Source organism: Dama dama, chromosome 12 (assembly GCF_033118175.1).
Source record: "Dama dama isolate Ldn47 chromosome 12, ASM3311817v1, whole genome shotgun sequence".
NCBI classification, from domain to species: Eukaryota; Metazoa; Chordata; class Mammalia; order Artiodactyla; family Cervidae; genus Dama; species Dama dama.
Genome location: NC_083692.1, coordinates 66,017,836 through 66,040,064, shown reverse-complemented (window position 1 = coordinate 66,040,064; position 22,229 = coordinate 66,017,836). Strand labels below are relative to the sequence as shown.

The following is a 22,229-nucleotide window of genomic DNA, read 5'->3' as shown; positions in this document are numbered from 1 at the left end:
AAACACCACATTGTTTCTTTATGGAAGAAAATTCATGAAGGAGTTTTCAAAAATAACATGAGCAGCCTAGTGCCGCCTTGGATGTAGGGGGCGGGGGCGGGGAAGCATCGAGGGGAATGGTGGGTTTCCATCTGGCCAGCAGCAGCAGTGGGCACTGGGGTGGGAACTGGCTGGTGAGGGTGGTGCCCACCTTGGCAGCTGTGACTTGGGCTCTGGAGTGAGCATTTCCAGGCTGATGGTCAAAACCATGGATAGGATAGTTTTCCAACAGGACCATGGGCTAGTGTGGGAGAGAGGAGCAGGGGCCCAAGACTGGGCTTGGACATTGGGAGAAGATAAAGAACCAGTGAGGAGATGGGGTGGGTTCGGGGACCCGGAGGGCATTGTGCAAGATTGAGCTCTCCCTGGCCCCAGGGGAAAGCACCCACCTGCAAAGGCCAATACTTCAGATTAGGGGCTGGGAAACAAAGGGTCCTTGCCAAGCCCTGAAGCTGATGCCCATGATGCCCAGCACCCTCTATGTGCTGCTTTCTCACTCTTCACAGCAAAACCAACCGAGACCCCTAAAGCAGGGCTCAGCCAGCTGTGGCCAGGCAGCCAAGTCTTGCGGCCCTGGGGGCAGGGAGCCTGGGAGGTCCAGGGCTGCGGAGGGGAGGCTCGCTCTGAGAGCACAGGCAGCACTTCCCCCCGCCTCCCCCTCAGTAAAGGAAGGCAGGAAAAAACGTGTTTTTATAAATAGCTCCAGCCCCAGCTGATTTGTAAATTCAGTGGGTTTTTTTGTGTCAATGACATCACCCTCCTCCCCATGGCAACCCCCGACGATATCAAAATTGCCAAGCAACGTTGGAGCAGCTCGGCACCCCAAACGAGCAGGTCGCTGCCTGAGGATTTAATGGAGAAATCCAAAAGTGAGCCGGGGTGCTCGGTGGAGGAGGGACAGGCGGCCGGGGAGGAAGCCGGAGCCCGCCTGCCAGGAGCCCTGGGCCAGCTGGGACTCCGTGGCCGCACTGCCTTTGACAGCCTGCTGCTGCTGGCTGCAGGGGGCAGGGCATCGCTCCCAGCCTGAGGTGCTGGGAGCCAGGAGCAGCCATCCAGGTGACTAAGCCAGCCCACGGGCACTGAGTCACCCGCTGGCCTGGAGATTTCTTCCTTCCCTTTTGCATCTGATTATTTTGGGATCTGGAAACTTGGAGCTGCACCTGGGTCCCGCCCCTTCCAGCTCTCCCCTCCCTACCTGGGGCTCCACGGAAGATGGGACCTGCCACAAGCCTGCCGCCACCCCATAAGGATATGGAAGATGCTGTGGGGGCCCAAGGTGCCCGGGGAGAGACGTCAGTCGGCAAAGTGCAATAGCAGATAAGGTGATGAGGCGGCCTGTCCTCTGGATGTGTCGGGAGAGAAGGGGAGTCTGGTCCAGCCGACCGGAGTCCTCCCGCCCGGCTTTGAACACACCTCCTACGAGATATTTCTATAAATGAGCGGCTCCTAGGGTCAGAGTGGCACTTGGAGATCGAGGCTGGATTGGCTTAGGCTGGCCTGGGGAAGGTAGGTGGCTCTGCTGGGTGTGGCCCCACGTGTGTGTGTGTGTGTGAGAGAGAGAGAGAGAGACAGAGAGAGAGAGAGGAGCAAGTGTGTGAGAGCAGACCACAGCGGGGCCAGTGAGAGTTGGGGGTGGGGGATCCGGCATCCATTCACCCTGACCGATGCTGGGCCTGCCCAAGATGGGTGGTGTTGAAAAGGATGCCAGGCACCTGGCCTGAGCAGGTGAGGCGCAGTTCCAGCTCAGATGGGCCCAGGACCCACTGAGTCCACAGGACAGAGACACACAGGGGGCCAGGGTAGGGAGTGGTCCCAGGTTGGAAGCCAACACCCCAGAGCGCCGGACAGCGCTTGGGCTGCCCTCTCTTCTGGCAGCCCTGGGCACTCAGCTTCCTAGAGGAATTCAGTCCCTCTCCAGCAGTGCCAGTCAGCACCCACGTGTGTCTCCCACCGAGCTCGTTTGGGAACATCCCTGGGGAAGATGTTGCCCAGGGCTCCGGTCCGCCATACTCAGGACCCAGAGGGCCAGCCCCTCGGGCCCTCGACCCCACGCGGCACGCTCCGGTGTGTGTCAGGCCGAGGGGCGTGGGCCCCCCGCCTCCCCCACACGGCTGGCAGCCTCGCAGGCACACCGGTGAGTAAGCGGCTGGGAGGGAGGAGGCTGTGTGCCCACAGAGGCAGGACGACACCAACCAGGAGCCTTCGGGAGAAGCAGCTGAGTGAGAAAAGCACTGAGGTTTTCTTTTTCTTTTCTTTTTTTTTTTTTTGCCTGAAGGGAGTGCCGCTTCCTGAGCTAGAGACAAGCGGCGGCCTGCAGTGGGGAGCTCGGGGCCCAGCTGCCCAAGAACAGCTCAGGTAAGATCCCTGCGGCTCGGGTCCCCGGGGCAGGGTGGGGGTGCCGAGGTGTTCCGGTTGCCCACCATCTGGGACAGGAGCGGCAGCTGTGGGTTTCTGGGCTCAGGAGCCCCACGCCCATACCCCACCCCATCTGCCCCGCTTCCCAGATGGATTTGGAAGCAACCCTCTCCAAGCTGGCCTGTGGCTCCCCAGCCAGAGAGAGAAATGCTTGTTTCCGCTACTCCTGCCTTCACCTCCCCTTCCTGCTGGGCAGCTCACTGCCACCAGGACGCCCCTGCAGGAGGCCCCACCACCTCTGGGACACTCCCCTCATGTGTTCATCCCACAAATATTTATGGAGCATCCACTGGGGCCTGGGATCCAAGTCACACCCTCATGCTGAGCTTGACTTGGCACAGATTCTGACTCTGAAACTTGGCATCAGCCCAGTTCAGGGGACTGCTGGGCTGAGAGCAGGCCCCAGACCCCCTGCAGGGTTAATGACCTAGTCGGCTCAGGGACACCAGGCCCACTGAGCTCGTTTATAAAGCACTAGGCCCCCCACCCCGCCCCGCCCCGCAAGAAGCAAGGCTCACATGGTGTAGTTTGCTTTTTCCCTAATATCACACACCAAGGTCAGAGGGTCCTGCTTGGGGTCTCTACTTAAGTGATTTTTGTGGGAACCAGGTTTCTGAAGTAGAAGACGAGCTCTGGACTGCATGGTCCCCAGGCCTGGTGGGCCTGGGACTCAGCCTCACAGAAGCTCACCTAGCCAAGAACAAGGCCTTTGGGCTAAGCAAGGGGTCCCCTTTGCAGCTCAGGAGTGACAAACCTGGGAGCCCTGGTGAGCAGGGTGCCTTGTGAAGAGGAGTTGGCCCCAGTAGCAGGCCTGGGAGCCCCTGATTTGGGTGGAAAGCTCTGTGCACCTTGCAGTGGCTACAAGGGAGGAAGACAGGGTCTGCATGGACTTTTCAGCCCCCCAAGGACAGACATTCTTGGTGAGCTGAGCAATCTGGAACATGCCAGGCACAGACAGAGGGGCAGGCAGGTCAGCGGCCTCCAACCAGGGCAAACCCACGCTGCTCATAATCCCCCAAAATGACCAGGAATGATCCTATCCTGGAGGAGCTCATGGGACCAGAGTCAGGATGAACACAAGTGTCTCCCACTCATTTAATCCCCACACCTGGCTCCAGGGCAAGGACAAAGGGAGTCTTTACTAGCTGTGGCATTACCAGCTGAGGGGTATTCCCACTGCCTGGGAAAAGACCACTCCACACCTGGCAGTGCCCCACGTATGCAGAGCTGAGCAGCAGCTGGTGTCCGGCTGGGGGCAGAGTGGCAGCAGCGGGGGAGCACCAGACAAACAGCAGGCCAGCAGGGTGGTAGCTGGCTGGGCCGGGTGGGAGGGCCGGACAGGCAGGAGGCAGAGACCCTGAGAGACCACACTGATCACGCAAATGGCCCCAGAGGCCCTCTGTGCACTCAGTCCTGGGTTCACAAGGCCAGAAGGACTTGGGGGAAGCTGACCTGTGGCTGGAAGCAGAGTCCTTCCTGCTGGATGCCCCCCACACCCGAGTGGGAAGGAGACTCAGGCTGTAGGAAGCGTGCTAGCAAACCTCACAATGGGCCCTCTGCAGCCAGTCCCTAAAAGAAGAACTAGCTGACAGGTTGGACTAGATCATGGAAAATGGAAGCTTCGGAAGCCGGAAGAGCTCTGACTTCTTCAAGGCGGGCTGGCCCTCCTGTCTGGGATTAACAAGCCCACTGGTCCTGGGAGCCGCCCTTTCCAAGCTCAGTCCGAGAGCCCACGGGGGCTAAGGTGAGAGGTGTGAGGGGTGGGCGGGGTGTGGGCTGCAGGCGGCACTGGGTGATGGCCACTGGCCCCTTGTGCTGGCTCACTGGATCACCGGCAGTGAGGAGCAACGGCCTGACTGCGAGGAGCCAAACTCTGGATGGGGAGAGGGATGGAAGTGCTGAAGAGTGAGCAGGACAGAACCCTTGCCCTGGGGAGCTTACAGCCCTTCAACAGACAGGGGAAAGGAAAGCTGAACATGATGGATTTTCACATCCTGGGGGTAGTTAGCACAGGCGGGTGGGGGGTGGGGCAGGGGACATGTTCCCTTAGAACTCCATCGCACCATACCCACCCCAACAAAGGGACACTCATGCTGGCCAGCATTTTCTATAAAACCTCATCACGACTCACCAAGCAGGGCAGAGACTTTACAGAGGGACAATGACGGCTTTTTGTACACCCATGGGTTCTCTGTGGTGACTTTTCACCCTTGAAGTGCTCGGTCAGCGATGCTGACACCTTTCTGCTTGGCTCTGGTTTTCCCAAGTTCACCAAGACTTGGGGGGCCTCAGGCCTCTGGCTAATGGTGGGGGGAGGCAGGGCTGTGTTCTCCTGCACACTCAGGCTGCCCAGGACTAGGGACGGGGAGGGGCTCCGCGTGCTCAGAGAAGCCTGACCAGGAAGCTCAGTTCTGCTGGTTCCCAATTCTGGTCTCTGAATCCCATGCAGCAGGAACCCAGCCTGCTCACCCACTGCAGGGCAAATAGCAAGGAACCGGTCACCTTGCTCAAGGCCCCCACTGCCTGCCCGCCACCCCGCCCCTGAGTGCTGCTGCTGTGGCAGGGTTAAAACCTTAAAACTGGGAGGACTAGTTCTCTGGTTCAGTCCTGGCCTGGCGCCTCCAACCTCCATTTTCTTTCAGCTTCGAATGAGGTTCCCTAGGGAGTTGTGCAAGAAGGCATGGAGGGTGCAGGGAGACAGGGACCAGCTGTGCATGTAGAGCACAATCCCAGGTCAGTGGGGAGGAGCGTGGAGGAGGGAAGGGCTGCCCCAGGCAGGAGCTGGCCGCCCTGGATGGATCGCTGGAGAGTATCAAGCCAAAGGGAAGCCCCAAGACTTCCCTCATTTCAGAGTAATGCAGCCCTCATCATTTCAGAGTGAAACAGAACCCAGAGAAGGAAAGCGGGGTCCTGAGATCACAGAACTGACTGGCAGCAGAGTCAGTTTCTGGCCTGGGGGTCCCAGCCTTTCCATTAGGAGCATTGGTCAAGCACCCCCAAGCAGGGCCAGATGAGAGCTGCCAGGTAACACAATGGTTGGGAGAGGCAGTCGGCCTGATACAGTAGGAGGCTGGACCGGTTCCCTTGCTCCTCTGTGCTTCCTGCCCTAACAGGGCTGGGCCCTGCCCTTCCCCAGCCCCTACTTCTCATTTGACCTGGAGCCCCAGCTCAGCCCGTGCTCTTTCGCCAGCTCCCCACAAGGAAACAGGCTTGACCCCCTCCTGGGACCAAGCCACTCTCTGATAAACAGATCCAGCTAATTTGTAAATAGACAGACTCAGCTCTACTTGTCCCAGGAAGCATTTTCTATTTTAAACATAAGCCTGTTAATGTCTGAAGCCAAAGGACGGGGTAATGGTGATAGCATCTAGGAAGGAAAGAGATTCTGGAGCTGACTCTGTGACCAGGAGGCACACAGGAGATCCTCTGCCTCAGGTGGTCTTTCCCCTGGTTATATGCCATGACCCCAGGCAGGAATTTAAGTGGCCACCATCAAAGGTCAGATTCCAGGAGCAGGCGGCCTGTCATCTGTCATTTGTCTCCCTGACACCAGGCCCAAGCTGGCTTTTATATCCCACGATAGTGCGTTTTTCTGGGAGATGGTATGTCAGGGATCAGGAAAGGTGGAGGTCTCAGACCCTGAGGAGGGATGGAACCAGACCCAGGGACATGAATGCAAGGCCAGGAGTTAACAAGCATGCAGGCCTCCTATAGAGGAGAGGTTGGTCAGACAGGAGGTGGAGCTGCCTGTCAGCAAGAACCGCTGGGAGGAGAGGCGGGTAGGGCAGTGCACACCAGGACCCTTCATTTCAGTGTTCACATAAAGGTCCCACAGGCCCACCCAGGACAGTTGAGGTGTGGTCCGGAGACTAAAGAATGAAACACCCTGAGAACAGATGATGGTAGCTGTCTGCCCACCCCCCATCCTAGCACCCTCTAAGCATAGCCCAGCCCAGCCAAGTGGCAAGTCATGTCTTCTCGCACTGACCCAAGGCGGATGCAGAAGGTGGAGTGCCACAAGCTTTATAGCAAGATGGTTAATGCTCCCAAGAGGCCACATGGGCCAGAGTCTGTGAACTTCGTGCATTTAGAGCTAAGGTGTCCCCCAGAGGGTTGTAGGTGTGGCTTAGGCAGCCAACATCATGCTTCCTCACTCTTTCCTTCTCTGGGTTCTGGCCGGAGTTCATACCTACTCTGGGCACAAGCTTTCTGCTGCTCCAACTCACTTGTCCTTCCTAAAAGTCAGGCCCTGGGCTCCAGGACATGGGTGCCCATCAGAACCCTGCCCAGACCTTAGACTGGGGGCAGCTGCTGGAGGTTCCTAGGAGAGATGAAAAGACAATGACGGGTTTCCATTCAGGAAGCTTCCAGCTGTTAGTTCTGCCAGCAAAAATGCCAGCTAGAGAGCTAAACTGCCAACAACAGACATTTGGATGGAACTTTGGAGCCCATTAAGAGCAGGGGCTGCAAAGTGATCATAGTGAGACGATATTAAAGGAATTCATCATGTCTCTAACATGAGTGTCCTTAGCACAGAGGTGGCCCTTTCCGGTGCCACCCTCCCCAGCGTAGCTCATGCCCCCAAGTACCCAGGAAGGGTGCTGCAGTCTGCCCTTCCCCTACTCCAGCCCCTTGAGCTGGGTGGACAGTGGTCCCTGCATCTGGGTGGTTCGTTCAGGTCACCAGGTCCCTTTGGGACTCTCAGGCAAGCTCAGCCTCAGTGTCAATTTTCTTTTAGAGAAGACGGGCCTATGTATTCTAGTTGGCAAAGAAAGCCCAGTACAGATGCATGCTTGAGAAAAAGGTAAGGTGTGATCATTTCCTTCAGCTGAGGTTCAGAGTGACAGTGACCAGGCTGGGGAGTCCTATGGGCTTTCCCCAAACCTAACTGGGCCCAGATGGTGCTGCCAGAGGGGGCTGGGGTTCTTTCTCTGGGATTTGGAGCAATTTAGTATCGAGGTCTCCTGGAAGAACCCTGGGATTCTGCCCTGGTGGCGCACCGAACTGGGCTCCATTGCTCCCAGTGGCAGCTTGTGCATACATGATGTGTGGGAGTGGTGTTTCCTCCTTGGACCCATCAGCAGCTGTGAGGGCCAAGAGCCAAGAACTCTCACCCTGTTTGGGGGTGCTCGTCCTTTGGGGCCCCTGTTCCCCAATGCTCTAGACCTCATCATTCCACCATCTTCCCAAGGAAGAAGGGCACATGTATGCACGCTCAGTTGCTCAGCTATGTCAGACTCTTTGCTCCCCTATGGACTATAGGCCTCCAGACTTCTCTGTCCATGGCAATTCCCAGGCAAGAATACTGCAGTGGGTGGCCATTTCCTACTTCAGGGGATCTTCCCGACCCAGGGATTGAACCCACATCTCCTGCATTGCAAACATATTCTTTACCCACTGAGCCATCAGGGAATCCCCCCTAAGAAGGGAACCCTCTCCCCCATTATACATATCAAGACTAACGCTGAGACTAGCTGGAAGTCTAGAAAGGCAGAAGGGCTCCGATCCTGTAGGAACTCATGATCTCTGTGGCTAGATTCGACCTCCCTCCTGCCTGAAGATCCCAAGGGTTTGGCAACCTCAACTTTCTCAATTCATCCTCCCAGACCCTCAGAGGTTGCCTCCCAGGCCCATCAGGAGAGAGATGGATAGTTCTATCAGGCTAAGGGGCACTGATCCAGGCCACCCCAAGAGCAGGAAGGGACAGGAGTGGGCAGCCTGCAAGAGATGGGGAGGAAGGGATCTTCTCCAAAGAATGCCTCCTCTCCTCAGACTAGGGGCTCAGGGTGAACAGGCCACTACTCCTCCTAGAGCCCAGCCCCAAGGGGTTTCTCCAGCCAGGTAGCAAGCAGGTGCAAGGCCCCACCTCCCCATGTGGCCTGGGGGTAACTGGCACATTCTGGGTCTGTGAAGGACAGACGACTTGATGCAGGGATTTCAGGCAGAGTGCTGGCTCATGACTCAGTGAGAGATGGCAGAAACTGAGGCCCTCTCTGCCCCTTGTACCCAGGGCCATGTGGGGTTCCTCATCCCCTCACCAGAAATGGAGGAGGGATTACCCCACACACTTCTCTGTGTCACATGACTTACCCTTCCTGGGTGGTAGTCAGGGCCGGCACCAAGAGGCAAATTACCAGTGCCTCCCCCACCAACCGCTGCCACGGACCTGATCTGCATGGTCAATCATATCTGACAGCCTCTGCAACCAGGGAACTCCGAGCAGTACCGAGTTATAAGAATGGACCGGGGACAGATACTCTTGGGTTGAAATTCTGGCTCCACCACTCAGTAACTACAAGGCCCTGAGCCGGCTGCTTAACCAGTCTGGGCCTCATTTGTTTCCTCATCCATAAAATGAGAATAACAACAGTATAGTCCTTCTGTCTCAGGGCTGTTGTGAAGACTTGAGTGATGATATGTGTAAATAGCTTAGCATGGGGCCTGGCCCATCGTAAGCATTCAATAATCGGTAGGCATTATTATTACTATTATTAGAGAAGGGCAGTCATCCAGAGAAAGGACCCTGAGGAAGCTTTTCAAGTCACGGAGCAGAAAGGTGCCGGGAAAGGATAATGTGTTTGTGTTTCCAAACCACAAGTCGATCAGTATCTCTCCTCCTTGGCCCTAACCCGGGCTCTCAGCTCAGATGTTAAAACAGGCCCCAACAGCCACAGGCTGAGAGCCAGGGAGTGCCTGCCCTGCCCATGTGCCCTCCCTGACACCCTCCCAGACCAGGCTGGTTGACCAGTGCCCCAGAGCTTGTAGGGCTCTGAGAGCCACAGCCCATGGTGAAATGCCAGCTTCCAGTGCCCCAGTCCAGCACTCCTGCCCAATCTGTGGAATGGCAGTGCATGGACAACTCCCTCGACCGGAAGGCCTATGCCAGCTGCCAAGGCTCTTCAAAGGAGGGTGTGCCTGGTCCTGCTCCCTGTGCTTGGGGTGGCAACCTGGGAATAGGCCAGAAGGAGGCTTGTAGATGCTGGAGAAGAAGCTGTCCCTAGACTGTCCCCACCACTTCCGGCACTGTTGTTCTGCCTCCTCCTCCTGGGCAGGGCTGAGTTGGGAGTGGATAAGAGGAAGATGGGGAAGGGGACAGAGTCACACACACAAGTGACTCACTCAGGATCTATTCTGCACCTCCCAGCCATCCAGATATGCAGAGGGTCATCCAACCCACCGCAGCCGACCCATCTGTACCCCGCCTGGAAGTGCAGAAAGGTGGAGCTGTGATGGGCCCAAGAGGCCCCCTGGTCTAGTCTGGTATTCACTATGGGAACCTTTACTCTAGCACATCTGACAGACAGTTATCTGCTTCTTGAATACCTCCATAGATGGGGGATTCATTACTTCCTCAGTCAGTCTTACTTAGGTAGGAGTCCAGTCTCTCTTAAGGCCCAAAACCCCACTGCAGCTATCAAAGATGAAAGGCCCCCCAAGTTTCCCTAGACTTTCTCCCTATGGGGTAAGGACTGGACTAGGCTTGTAGCCTTTCTGGGATACCCAAACCTGGATCCAACCAAATTAAATACCAGTTCATTTCTGATAATACTATAATGTTCACACTTTAGTGTAGCTTAACAGTTCAAAAGTCCTGCTTGGAACTGTGGTTTTGGAATATAAGGTATTTGAATTAAAAGAAAATAATTCATGTGTGTCAATTAAAAAAATAATTTAGGGTGTTGATTCTAGATTCAATGGTGTAATGCATTTCATTCTAGCTTTGGTTCCTACTTCGTTTCAAATCCTCAACAACCATCTTCCCTTCTCCCTCCTCCTCCCACCCAGCACAACCGGCTTCCCGTAGCCAGCCTGTCCACCTGGCACCACCATGCCTTCCCCAGGGAGGCTGAGGACGGACATCGGGGCCCTGAGATGCAGCCAGACAGGGTGCAGGCCTGTTTGGGGTGATGAAGTCCCACTGGCCATCTCAGCTCTGTTTGGTGGGAGCCTACAGTAAACTGTGCATAAGCAACTGAGCCTAAAATGCAAATTCTTTATCCATAAATTGCACAAATGTCTAAAGAATCGGTGAGCAAAAATGTACATGGCAACAGTGACCTCAATGATAAAGTTTGAGGTGCTCAAAGTGATGAAAATCCCTGCATTGTCCCCAGTGCCTGCCACTACTTTGAGGGCAGCCATCTGGGGTCCAGATATACTGAATTTCTAGGCTAGAATCCCCTGGATACTCAGTTGGACACAGCCCTCTCTCTGGACCCAAGGACAGGAGGAGTCTTCTCACTTCCTTGTTTGGGGAAGAGACAGATGGCCCCTGCTCCTCTCCTACACATATAAACACACGACAAATCCAATCCAGAGGCAGGACAAAGGGCAGCCCAGAGTGAGCCACTTGGGATAGCCATCCTAACCCTCAGCCAGGGCACTGCTGGGGACGGCTAGGAGATACTGGCTTTAGAACCATATATTCTCCTCTGTTTGGCGGGGGTTGGGGTGGGAGGGCTCCCAGAAGCTTTCTTACCCCAGAGATCCCCTACAATCCTGAGACCAGAGGGTTCTCAAAACTGAGCAAGATCTGACAAAGGCATTGGGATCTCTATAATTCCCACTTTCCTGCCCACATAAGGGGGCTACCCCAAGGCAGTCGTGGGACCTCCCCCCGATGGGACAGGACAGGCCAAGGTGGCAAGTTTCAGGACTCCAGCTGGGCTCCCCAGGGTGGGCCGGTGGGCACACACCGCCCGAGCGTGCGTCTTCAATGCAAATTAGGGAGTTAATTACAGAGAGGCGCTAGGCGGACAGTCCAGGTCAGGCCTCTATGCGGCAGCCCGGGTCCGAGGGGCCACGTGTAGGTCACGACAGGCAGCGGCCGGGACCAGCACCGGAAGGCAAAGGGTTGGCCGCCGCTGGAGCCGAGCGGTCGGAGAAAAAGGGTTGAGAAAAGGGCGCTCCTCGGGAGAAGAGGACCCTGGCCGCGGCCCCGGCGCGCCTCGGCGACTTTTCCAGGGCTCTGCGTTCGCCGCGTCCTACCTGAGGCCACACCCCGAAATCAAACTCGGGGCAGGTGAAGCCGGCGCGGCACAAACATGTAAGCGCGGCCTCTCCTCGTCGTTCCCGGCGCCTCCCGGCGGAGGGTGGGCCGGGCTGCCGCGGCCTCTCGGAGAGCTCCGGGGGCTTCCCGCTCGGCAGGTGGGTGTCCTGACCGCCGAGGGGCTGTGAGCTCCGCCGGGGCGGGGACCGGCCTCCCCGCGCGCGCGGCTCCGGGGGTCCCCGGGTTTTCCTTCCCCGAAGTGCGGGGCCGCCGGCGCGGGCAGAGAGGACTCGGCTACGCCGGGAGCCGACCTCCCTCCGCGTGTGCGCACGGCGCTCGCTCCCAGGCTGGCGGGGCTGGGCTTCGTCCAGAGAGCGCCCCGCTCGGGCGGCCGAGGCGGGGCCGGCGGCCGCGCTGGGTCGGAGCGAGGCGGTCAGAGGGAGCGCTGAGAGTACGGCCCCCTGTCCCCGTGCGCCCCGCGGGGAGCCCGCCGCCTCCCCTCGCACCTGAGAAGGTGGCTCGGTCGGAGGCCGGGCGGAGGGGGATGAGGGGCGGTTCCGAAGCCTTTGGATTCCGGCCAGTCGCAAAATCCGCGGGGATACTTACTACCCTAGTCACAATGAATTTCTGATCTGTTTCCACCCAGGCCTCGGAGGACTGGCCCTGGAAGGTACCAGGCCTTCCCCTTCCTCGGTGCCTGAGAGCTCTGCCCTCTAAAGAGTGAGGAGTCGGGAGAAAGAAAGGCCGGGAAGGCGGCCCAGAGGTGAGTGAGCCCCGGAAGGGTGTCCAGGGGACTTCTCGGGACCTGCGTGAGGCACAAGCTGGGACAGTGGGCAGGCAGGTGGCCCCCTGTGCTGGCCCGTTTTCGGTACTGTTAGGCAGTGGTCCTCCCGGTCCTTAGTGGGCGTGCATTTTACTTAACCGCCTTCACCCACAGCCGGCGCAGGGCTTCACATGGCCCGCCCTTGTTCCTGGCCCAGGTCTGATGCCTGTCTAGGGTGAGGCAATGTCACCAAGGCCAGTGCACTGACGTCTTGTTTGGGAAAGAGGTTCCCAAACAAGAGGAGTGAAGCAGGCCCAGCCTTTGGGCTGAGCAGGTCAGGAAAGAGCCCCAGCCAGGGGTGCTGCTCCGTATATCCCAGCCTGCTACCTCACTCCCCAGCTCTCCAACCTGCTAAAATCTCTCCAACTTCACCACACCCAGTGAGTGGATTCCAGTTGGGAGGGAGATGCCCCTGAGAACACCAGGGGCCAGGACATGAAGATTTCCGGTGTGTAGGCTGCATTTTCTCTACCTTGCCCCATTCTGGTGTGTATTTTTTTTTTTTTTTAAGATGTATGTATTTATTTGTTGACTTTGTTGCTGCACTCAGGCTTTTTCTAGTTAGAGCAGGGGCTACTCTCCATCGTGGTGTGCAGGTTTCTCACTGCAGTGGCTTCTCTTGTCGCCAAGCACAGGCTCAAGGGTGTGCGGGCTTCAGTAGTTGTGTCTTGAGGGCTCTAGAATGTGGGTTTCGAGGTTGTGACACATGGGCTTAGTTTCTCCGTGACATGTGGGATCTCCCCAGATCAGGGATTGAACCTGCATTGCACGGTGGATTCCCAGCCAGTGGACCACCAGGGAAGCCCACGGTGTGAGTTCTGCTGGGAGCTCTTCCCAGTCATGTGTAGGACACAGTGGTGGCGGGCACAGCATTTGGAACCCAGAAAGCGCTGGGTTCAAATTCTCTTTGCCTATGATTCCTTAGGCAAGTTGCTTTGTTTCTCTCCTAACTTTAATGTAGTTATCTATAACATGGGGGTAATCATGCCTTCCTCATAAGGCAGCTGGTGAAGTGACAATAATAACTGATAAAGGAGGACAGCCCCAGCAGGAGCCTACCTGCCTTGCCTCTAATTTTGGAAAAGGTTAAGCCACCTGAGCCCTCTCTGGGAGAATGTGAAGAATGGTCTGGCTATGTGGCAAGAGATTGTAGAGGATGTTAGAGCCAAGCAGTGGGAATAAAGTCAAGGCCGAGGGTCTGTGGAGGGTGGGTAGTGAGGCGACCCTGGGCAGGGGCCATTTCTGGAAGGGAATTGGCTTTGGAGGCAGAAACAATAGCATTCTCTATACACCTTGCAGGGCTTCACCTGTTCATAGGTGACCCTGGACACGCTGTTACCACCAGTGCAGACTGGGCCAGAGAGAAACTCTGGCTTGAGCCTTCTGGTCCTACCTCTGCCCAGAGGAGCTGTGTGATCTGGGGCAGGTCAGTTGGCTTCTCCGGGTATACCAGGAATCATGAAAGAGCTTGGGAGTTGGGCTTGAATCCTAGCTGCACTCTCACCACCTCAGACAATGACTTCCCTCTGAGCCTCAGTTTCTCCACCTGTAGATTTAAGCTCTTAAAATCTACCTTGTAGAGTCGTCACCGTCATGACCACGGTGTCTGACACGTTCTGGGCACTTAATACAAGTGTATGTGTAGGTTCCCTTTCTCTACTCTGCCTTCCTCTCCTTGGTCACTGGTTGTCCTAAAAAATACACTCAGTCAGACAGGTTTGGCCCATCTCACTGCAGTTTTGTGAATTTGGAGTGAGGAGGGGAACAGCATAGAGATAAAGTTAAAAAACGATAACTATAAAAACAATCTTTTTGTGACTAGGGGACCCTGGAGGTTCTTCTGCGAGGTCCCGAGGGCTCTGTGATGAGGCTTTGGGCCTCTCTATCTATGTGGAAGCTGGTGAAAATCGAATAGCAATGAGGGGCCAGGCCTGGAGCCCTGCCATGCTTCCCTCTGCCCTTGGAGATAATCCTGTGCCCACGAAATCCCAGCGCTGCCGACTGGGGAAGCAGTTGAGATTCTAAGTATGGTGAACAGAGGTCAGAGGGCCGCTCTGGCTTGAGCTGTGGCTGGACCGCAGCACGGCACTTGCAGGCTGGAGCTGGGCCCAGGAGGCAGGCCTGAGTCAATATTGACCTTCCCTGGCTGACCAGCCTGACTCTTCGGCCTCTCATCCAGCTGGAGTGTTGACACAAGTGATTGAATGAGACTTATTATCATATTCTTTTCAATAGCAGCCCCATTATCTTTCCCTTGGGGATTCACTAAGACCTGTAGTGTGGGTAGGATGCCAGGGGTGGGGAACCCAGACATTCTGGCGCATTCTGTGCACAGGCACTCTGTCCTGCACACTGGGCTTCTCTCTGGGCCGCTCTGGTGGAGCAGAAGAACCTCAGGGTACTGCTTTGCATCCTGGGGATGCTCCGTCCACATTTCCGCACAGCGCCCTGGGCAGATCTTACAGAGCCTGCGGGTAGGGGCAGTAAGGGGCACAGCCTGGGTCTAGGACCCACCTACACTGCAGGGGACAATTGGGCAGAAGAGCAAGTGAAATTCTCTTCAGGCCCTTTGCCTGGTGCATTTCTAGGGGCCAGGAAGGGTGCTGGGGTGCCACCTCTCTTGTCACGTGAAGAGGGCCGTTTGAGGCCCCTGGTGAGCTGAGGGAGGATAGAGCTCAGCCGTACACGAAGGACGACAAGCTCTGAGGGGGCAGAGGGCAGGGGCCTTAGGAAGGGGGACATCCCCATCACTGAATGCATTGGCACAGGCCAGCAGGGTGTGGGCGAGCTCCTACAGAGAATGCCACCAAGGGATGGAAAATGAGGCAGGGGCTCAGGGGAAGCCAGACCCCAGCAAGTCCTACAGGCAGGCAGTGCAGGTCAGGGGACTAGCAACATCTATTTGGAAAAGCCAGCTAAACCGCACAAGAGCAAGGGTTCTGTTTTGTTCACCACGATCCCCAGAGCCTTGAGCAGAGCAGATGCACAACAAATGAAATTTATTGAATAAATGAACAAATAATGCAATTTTATATTTAAACAAACTCCAAGACATAAAATTTTGAGAATAATCTTGCTGGCGGATGAGAATACTCCAGTGAAAGACTGGCTTCTGTCCAGGGTATTCTCAACCAGGGGGCTGGTGAGGCACATTCCTTGTCATGGAAGGGTTGGGGGGTGACAGTTCCCACAGACCATGATGAAGAGGTCAGGCTGCAGATCTCGGGGTGAAAGGGCCCAGCTCTGGAGGTACCAGGGTCCCCCGTAGGCCCTTCTGTGACTGGACGGTGGCAGCAGTCGGGCACCTTTGTACATGCTCTGGGACTCAGGGACTTACCTCTCCTCGATGTCACAGAGCCTCTTGCGTGACTCTGAGATGACATGGGTGGGGTGGTCAGAGGTGACAGCTGACTGCAGCTGCATTCACATCAGGGTCTGGGTCCAGTTGACAGAGAGCTTTCCCTTCTCAGCTGCTTCACTGGGCCAGATCAATCTCTGAGCAAGGGCTTCCTCATCTGCATAATGGGTACAATAATAGGCCCACCTCACAGGCTTGTGGAGAGGATTCTGTGTGTGAAATGCTCAGCCCAGAGCCTGGTGCTTACACGAGGCACTCCCTGAGGGATGATTACTAAAAATACCCCAAACGGCCCCTCCAGCTGGGACAGATGGTGTTTCTCGCCTTGCTATACCTAGAGAAGCTGGCAGATGTGAATAAATCCATTCCCCTGTTGCTCCCAGAAATGCTGAGTCCTAGAAAGGAAGAGGGGGCCAGGATCACAAGCAGAACTTAGGGATCACACACCCCAGTCCCCACTGAGCCAGCACACAGCCCTGACAGACCGGCCCTGGGCCTCCCTCAGGGGGTGTCTAGGTGTGCACCCCACTCTCACTCCCTAGCCCTCGGATGGAGTGGGGCCCCGGGGGGAAGTTGCCATCTCTTTTCCCAGTAGTCTGGAGGTGGAGGGGAATCCCAGCAGCCTCATCCTAACAGACAGCTTACAACATCCCAGAGCTTATACAGCCAACCAAATCTTGTTCCCTACGAGTGGCTGCAAACTCCTTTAGGCTCACTTTCTGGAAAGCACCTCCCTAGCCTGTAGTGTGCTCTTGTGAATCCCTTCAGTGGAGTAGTGTCCTTTCCTTGAAAAGAATTCAACATGTGGGAACAGCCAGAGCCCACTGGAAGCCAGGTCTGGGGGTGAGGCAGCCACATTGGACACCAGCTCTTCTGGTGAAAAGCAGAGACCACGGGTTAAGAAAACAGTTGATGCTGGCTCTAGACGGGCCCCAGAGTTACGTCCCAAGAGGACTTCTGGCAGGAAGGCAGTCTTGGAGCACGTCTGGAGCGGGCAGTTTCATTCCCCAGGGTCTGCCTCAAATGGCAGTGTTCACTGGGAAGCCTGTGCTCTGCTTTGAGGTTTAAGCGCAGATTCATGCCTTCAAGGCTCTGCCTTGGGTTGGTGGGGTCCCAACAACTGGGTGGTCCTGGCACCCAGGCCTGGCAGACGGATGTCTCCTTACTCAGAGGAAGAGCAGTTTGAGGGAGTGACCCACCCAGCGCAGCTGTCTGCCGTCCCTGTTATGGACCCTGGACCAGCTGAGCCACAGTGCATAGTCTGGGGGCTCCACCACCCAAACCCCGCCCCCAACACCCATCACCATAGAACCCCAGCATCAACCACAAAGCTTTGCCCACCCTGCTTGAGCCAGACTTGCCAGTTGCCTGACTTTAGGCTGAGACCCTACGAGGGGACGTGACCTGTGCTGGAGAAAACACTCTCCTGCTATTTCTGCAGTCTTTCCGCGTGTGCCAGGCCCTGCATCACAGCTGCCAAGGCAAGCTCTTTAGAATACCCGCACCACCACCATTACAAGGCAAAACAAAAACAAATCCTGGTTCCAAAGTAAGGGTCAGCTTACAAGTCAGGACAGCACCCGTCTCCCTTGGCCTCTGACTCACAGATCAGAACAGGAAAGAACCCAGCAATCTTGGTTGAGGGAGCGGGCCCTGGCCCACCCCCTTCTACATAGGCTGCGCAGCCCCTCCCTGTTCACAGAGGCCTCTGGGAAGGAGACTAACAAGAGCCCGAGTCATTCTGGGTGGGCATGGTGGATGGAGCAGGACTTGGGAATCAGATCTGGGTTCAAACCCCAACTCGGTCATTTCCTGGTTCTGTGACCCTGGACAAGTTATTCAGCCTCCCTGAACCCCATCTGGAGTTGCAGATGATAATAATAATGCCTACCTCCCAGGGTGGTTGTGAGGATTAAATTAGTTGGTGCTTGGAAAGTGCCTAACACATAGGTGTTCAAGAAAAGTTACTTCCCTTTCTCTCTGGAGTCTCCTGCTCCTCTGACATGAGAGTCTCACCCCTCAGTGACCCCGGGCTTGTGGCTCCCTGAACTCTCCCGCCAACTCCACCCTCAGTGTTACTGGGTGTGGCAGCTCTTCCTCCAGAAGGCTCTGCCAGGAGCTGACCGGCTCCCCAAGTGCCAGGCTCGGCTCCACTGGAGGGAGCAGCCTCGGCAGGAGCTGTGCCCGGAGCTTCCTTCTCAGACTGGTTGGGGCAGGGCTCTCCCCTCCCCTCCCTTTCTCTCCTCTTCCCTCCCCTTCTCTCCCCTTCCCTCCCCTCCCTGGCGATGGGCATTCTTCTCCCACCCAGTCATGGGCCAGCCTGCTGGCTGGAAGGTGACTTGGCCATTCAGAAGAGGAATGTTCAAAGCATTCCTCAGGCGTAGAGATGCATCCCAGCCTAAGGAAGACTCCTCGCCCCTCCCTTCCCTGGTCTGGCGAGGTGTCAGATGGAGTTCACCCTGAACCAGAGCGGGCGCCCTGCCTCTGCCCACTTTCTTCTGTGACTTAAGCCCACATATTTTCTGTCAGGCTGGGCAGAAGGCAAGGCCGGGACTGGCTCTCTGAGGGGACAGCATCCCTCTTCCTGCTTCCCGCTCCAGAGTATCTTCTTTAAGGAGAGCTCTTCCACTAGGTGAATGGAGTATAGATGCAAAGAGCTGGAGCTTCCGGGTGACAGTTTTAAATGTGGGCATGGTCTGATTTGATTTAACCTCAAGGCTGACTCAGCACCAGCTCTCCCTCAGCCCTGGGTCTCCTGGGCTTGTCAGAAGGTGGGAAACTGGGTGGAAGATGGAGACCTAGGAATGGCAAGGGAGGGCCCCTGTCTGGGCATTCGTGTGTGTGTCCAGGACACGGAGCTGGAGAGAGGCACTCAGGTGATTGATACCCAGTGACCTAGCAACATCAGAGACTTAAGTGGGTGCATATCTCTTAGGTACTCAGTCCTCATGGATCACTCTTTTCTTTATTTAAAAATATGTTGTTTTCTTTAGAAAAGCAGCCCATTGTCTTTAAGGAAAATTCAGAAGAGTACAAAGATGGAGTAGGAGGAAATCACCTGGGGCCCCACCAGTCAAACGCAATAATGAATATTTTGCTGTATTTCCCTTCAGATAGTCATTGTGTTCATGCTGCATTTACAAATTAATCTTTGTAAAATCTTTATTAAAATATTTGTGAAATCTTTAGAAAGAAATTACTACTGCTAATCTAGGCCTGCTTTGGACAAAGAAAACCTTGGTAGTTTAACTTGTCCTTGGGACCCATGGGTATGGACAGGTTTGGGCCCCAGCATGTCAGGGCCTCCAGGAGAGGCCCCCATAGTCACTCAGAGCAGACCTAGGGCAAGGGATGGCCAGACTATAGGTTTCCCCCTCCAGCCCCTCACCATCACTTTATTATTTTACCTTTCACATTTAGAGCCAATTAGTTTGGGGATATGATAGGAATTCATTTTTCTGGATTCTTTTTTTTTTTTCATATGAACATCTAATTGCTTCAGCTACATTTATGGAAAAGATCATCAGTTCCCTACCATATTGCAGTGTCACCTTTGTCATAAATTAAATGACCTTATGTGAGTGAGTCTATTTCTGGATTCTCTCTTCTGTTCCATTGGTCTGCTCATCAATCTGTGTGCCAGTTCCACAGTGCATTAATTATGGTAGCTTTATAATCAGTCTTGATATCTAGTAACATAACTCTCCAACTGTGTTCTTCAAGACTGTCTTGGCTATTCCTGATTCTTTATGTTTCTCTGTACATTTTAGAATCAGTTTGTCAATTTCTTTTTTTTTTAATTTGTTTTTTTATTGAAGGATAATTGCTTTACAGAACTTTGTTGTTTTCTGTCAAACCTCAATCTGAATCAGCCATAGGCATACATATAGCCCTTCCCTTTGGACTTCCCTCCCATCTCCCTCCCCATCCCACCCCTCTACAGAGCCCCTGTTTGAATTTCTTAGCCATACTGCAAATTCCCGTTGGCTGTCTATTTTACATATGGTAATGTAAGTTTCCATGTTACTCTTTCCATACATCTCACCCTCTCCTCCCCTCTCCCCATGTCCACGAGTCTATTCTCTATGTCTGTTTCTCCATAGCTGCTCTGTAAGTAAATTCTTCAGTACCATTTTTCTAGATTCTGTATATATGCATTAGAATCCAATATTTGTCTTTCTGTTTCTGATTTACTTCACTCTGTTTAATAGGTTCTGGGTTCATCCACCCCATTAGAACTGACTCAAAGGTGTTCCTTTTTATGGCTGAGTAATATTCCATTGTGTATATGTACCAACTTCTTTATCCATTCATCTGTCGATGAACATCTGGGTTGCTTCCATGTTCTTCAGCAATTGTAAATAGTGCTGCAAGGAACAATGGGATATGTGTGTCTTTTTCAATTTTGGTTTTCTCAGAGTATATGCCTAGGAGTGGAATTGCTGGGTCATAAGATGATTTTATTCCTAGTTTTTTTAGGGAATCCCCATACTGTCTTCCATACTGTCTTCCACAGTGGCTGTATCAATTTACATTCCCACCAACAGTGCAAGAGCATTCCCTTTTCTCCACATCCTCTCCAGAATTTATTGTTTGTAGACTTTTTGATGATGGCCATTCTGACCAGTGTGAGAGGATAACTCATTGTAGTTTTGATTTGCATTTCTCTAATAATGAGCAATGTTGAGCATCTTTTCATGTGTTTGTTAGCCATCTGTATGTCTTCTTTGGAGAAATGTCTGTTTAGGCCTTTTTCCCACTTTTTGATTGGGTTGTTTGTTTTTCTGGTATTGAGTTGTATGAGCTGTTTGTGTATTTTGGAAATTAAACCTTTGTCAGTTGTTTCATTCGCTGTTATTTTCTCCCATTCTGAGGGTTGTCTTTTCACCTTACTTATAGTTTCCTTTGCTGTGCAAAAGCTTTTAAGTTTAATCAGGTCCCACTTGTTTACTTTTGTTTTTATTTCCATTACTCTAGGAGGTGGATCATAGAGGATCTTGCTTTGATTTATGTCACTGAGTGTTCTGCCTATATCTTCCTCTAAGGGTTTTATAGTTTCTGGTCTTACAGTTAGGTCTTTAATCCATTCTGAGTTTATTTTTGTGTATGGTGTTAGGAAGTATTCTAATTTCATTCTTTTACATGTAGCTGTCCAGTTTTCCCAGCACCATTTATTGAAAAGACTGTTTTTGCCCCATTGTATATTCTTGCCTCCTTTGTCAAATATAAGGTACCCATAGGTGCATGGGTTTATTTCTGGGCTTTCTATCTTGTTCCATTGGTCTATGTTTCTGGGTTTTTTTGCCAGTACCATAGTATCTTGATGACTGTAGCTTTGTAGTATAATCTGAAGTCAGGAAGGTTGATTCCTCCAGCTCCATCCTTCTTTCTCAAGACTGCTTTGGCTATTCGGGGTCTTTTGTGTTTCCATATGAATTGTGGAATTTTTTGTTCTAGTTCTGTGAAAAACACCATTGGTAATTATGATAAGGATCACATTGAATCTGTAGATTGCATTTGGTAGTATAGTCATTTTCACAATATTGATTCTTCCTACCCAGGAACATAGAATGTCTCTCCATCTGTTTATGTCATCTTTGATTTCTTTCATTAGTATCTTATAATTTTCAGTGTACAGTTCTTTTGTCTCCTTACATAAGTTTATTCCTAGATATTTAACTGTTTTTGTTGCAATGGTGAATGAGATTGATTCCTTAATTTCTCTTTCTGATTTTTCATTGTTAGAATATAGAACAGTTTGTAAATTTCCATCAACAGAATTATGCTGTGATTTTGATTGATATTGCAATAACTCTGTAGGTTAATTTGGGAATAATTGATAATTTTATAATATTGAGTTTTGCAACCTATGAACATTCTTTATTATCTTTAATGTTTGCTATTTTTCCATGTAGAGACCTTGTACCTCTTCAATCAGATTTATTCATAAAAATCTGATATTTTTAACATATAATGGGAAAGGATGTCTGAAGGGTTTTACCTAATAACACTTCTGACATCAAATGAGAAGTTTTTTCTCCTAAGATAGCTTCTCCAACTCTCTGGCATCAACTGGGTGTTCCACAATGCAGTTTGATTCTGACACTAACTACCTAGAATAGCACAGACCCCTCAGGCTCAGCCCTACAAACTGCCCCCTCTTTTGGACTCCCACTCCAAAGCCAGTACTTCTGACCAGCTGGCTATAAATTAAGTTTCCTACAACCCTCTTCTCACATTTGATAATTTGCTGAGATGGCTGGTGGAAGTCAGGAAGGCACTTTACTATGACTAGTTCACTAGAAAAGAGACAACTCAGGAACAGCTAAAGGGAAGAAGAGATTCTGGGCAGGAAAGGGGAAGGGCATAGAGCTTCCATGCTCTCCCCAGACACCCTTTCAGCACCTGGGTTCACCAGCCCTGAAACCTATCCTGGAGGGGTTTCATGGAGGTTTCATTAAGTAGGCACAATCGATTAAATCATTGGCTATTGATGACTTTTGCGGGGGGGGGGGGGGTGTCTGTGCTAGGTCTTCCTTGCGGTGTGCACTTTCCAGTTGTGACTAGTTGCCCTGTGGCATGTGGGATCTTGTTTTCCCTACCAG

At 53.4% G+C, this 22,229-nt stretch overlaps 1 protein-coding gene and 1 long non-coding RNA gene across 3 annotated transcripts in view; one reads left to right on the top strand and one right to left on the bottom strand.

Moving 5' to 3' along the window:
* The window catches only part of LOC133066475 (uncharacterized), a 26,244-nt gene extending 14,669 nt beyond the window's left edge, over positions 1 to 11,575 (bottom strand). The window contains exon 1 of the long non-coding RNA XR_009695147.1: positions 11,443 to 11,575. This is a non-coding gene — a long non-coding RNA (uncharacterized LOC133066475). The remainder of the gene's footprint in view (positions 1 to 11,442) is intronic.
* The window catches only part of PAK6 (p21 (RAC1) activated kinase 6), a 27,560-nt gene continuing 16,430 nt past the window's right edge, over positions 11,100 to 22,229 (top strand). The window contains exons 1-2 of one of the 2 annotated variants that reach the window (XM_061157600.1): positions 11,100 to 11,500; positions 12,090 to 12,206. The gene's annotated coding sequence lies outside the window, so the exon portion shown is untranslated. Of the gene's footprint in view, positions 11,602 to 12,089; positions 12,207 to 22,229 lie in introns of both variants that reach the window. The other variant, XM_061157599.1, reaches the window with a different exon arrangement.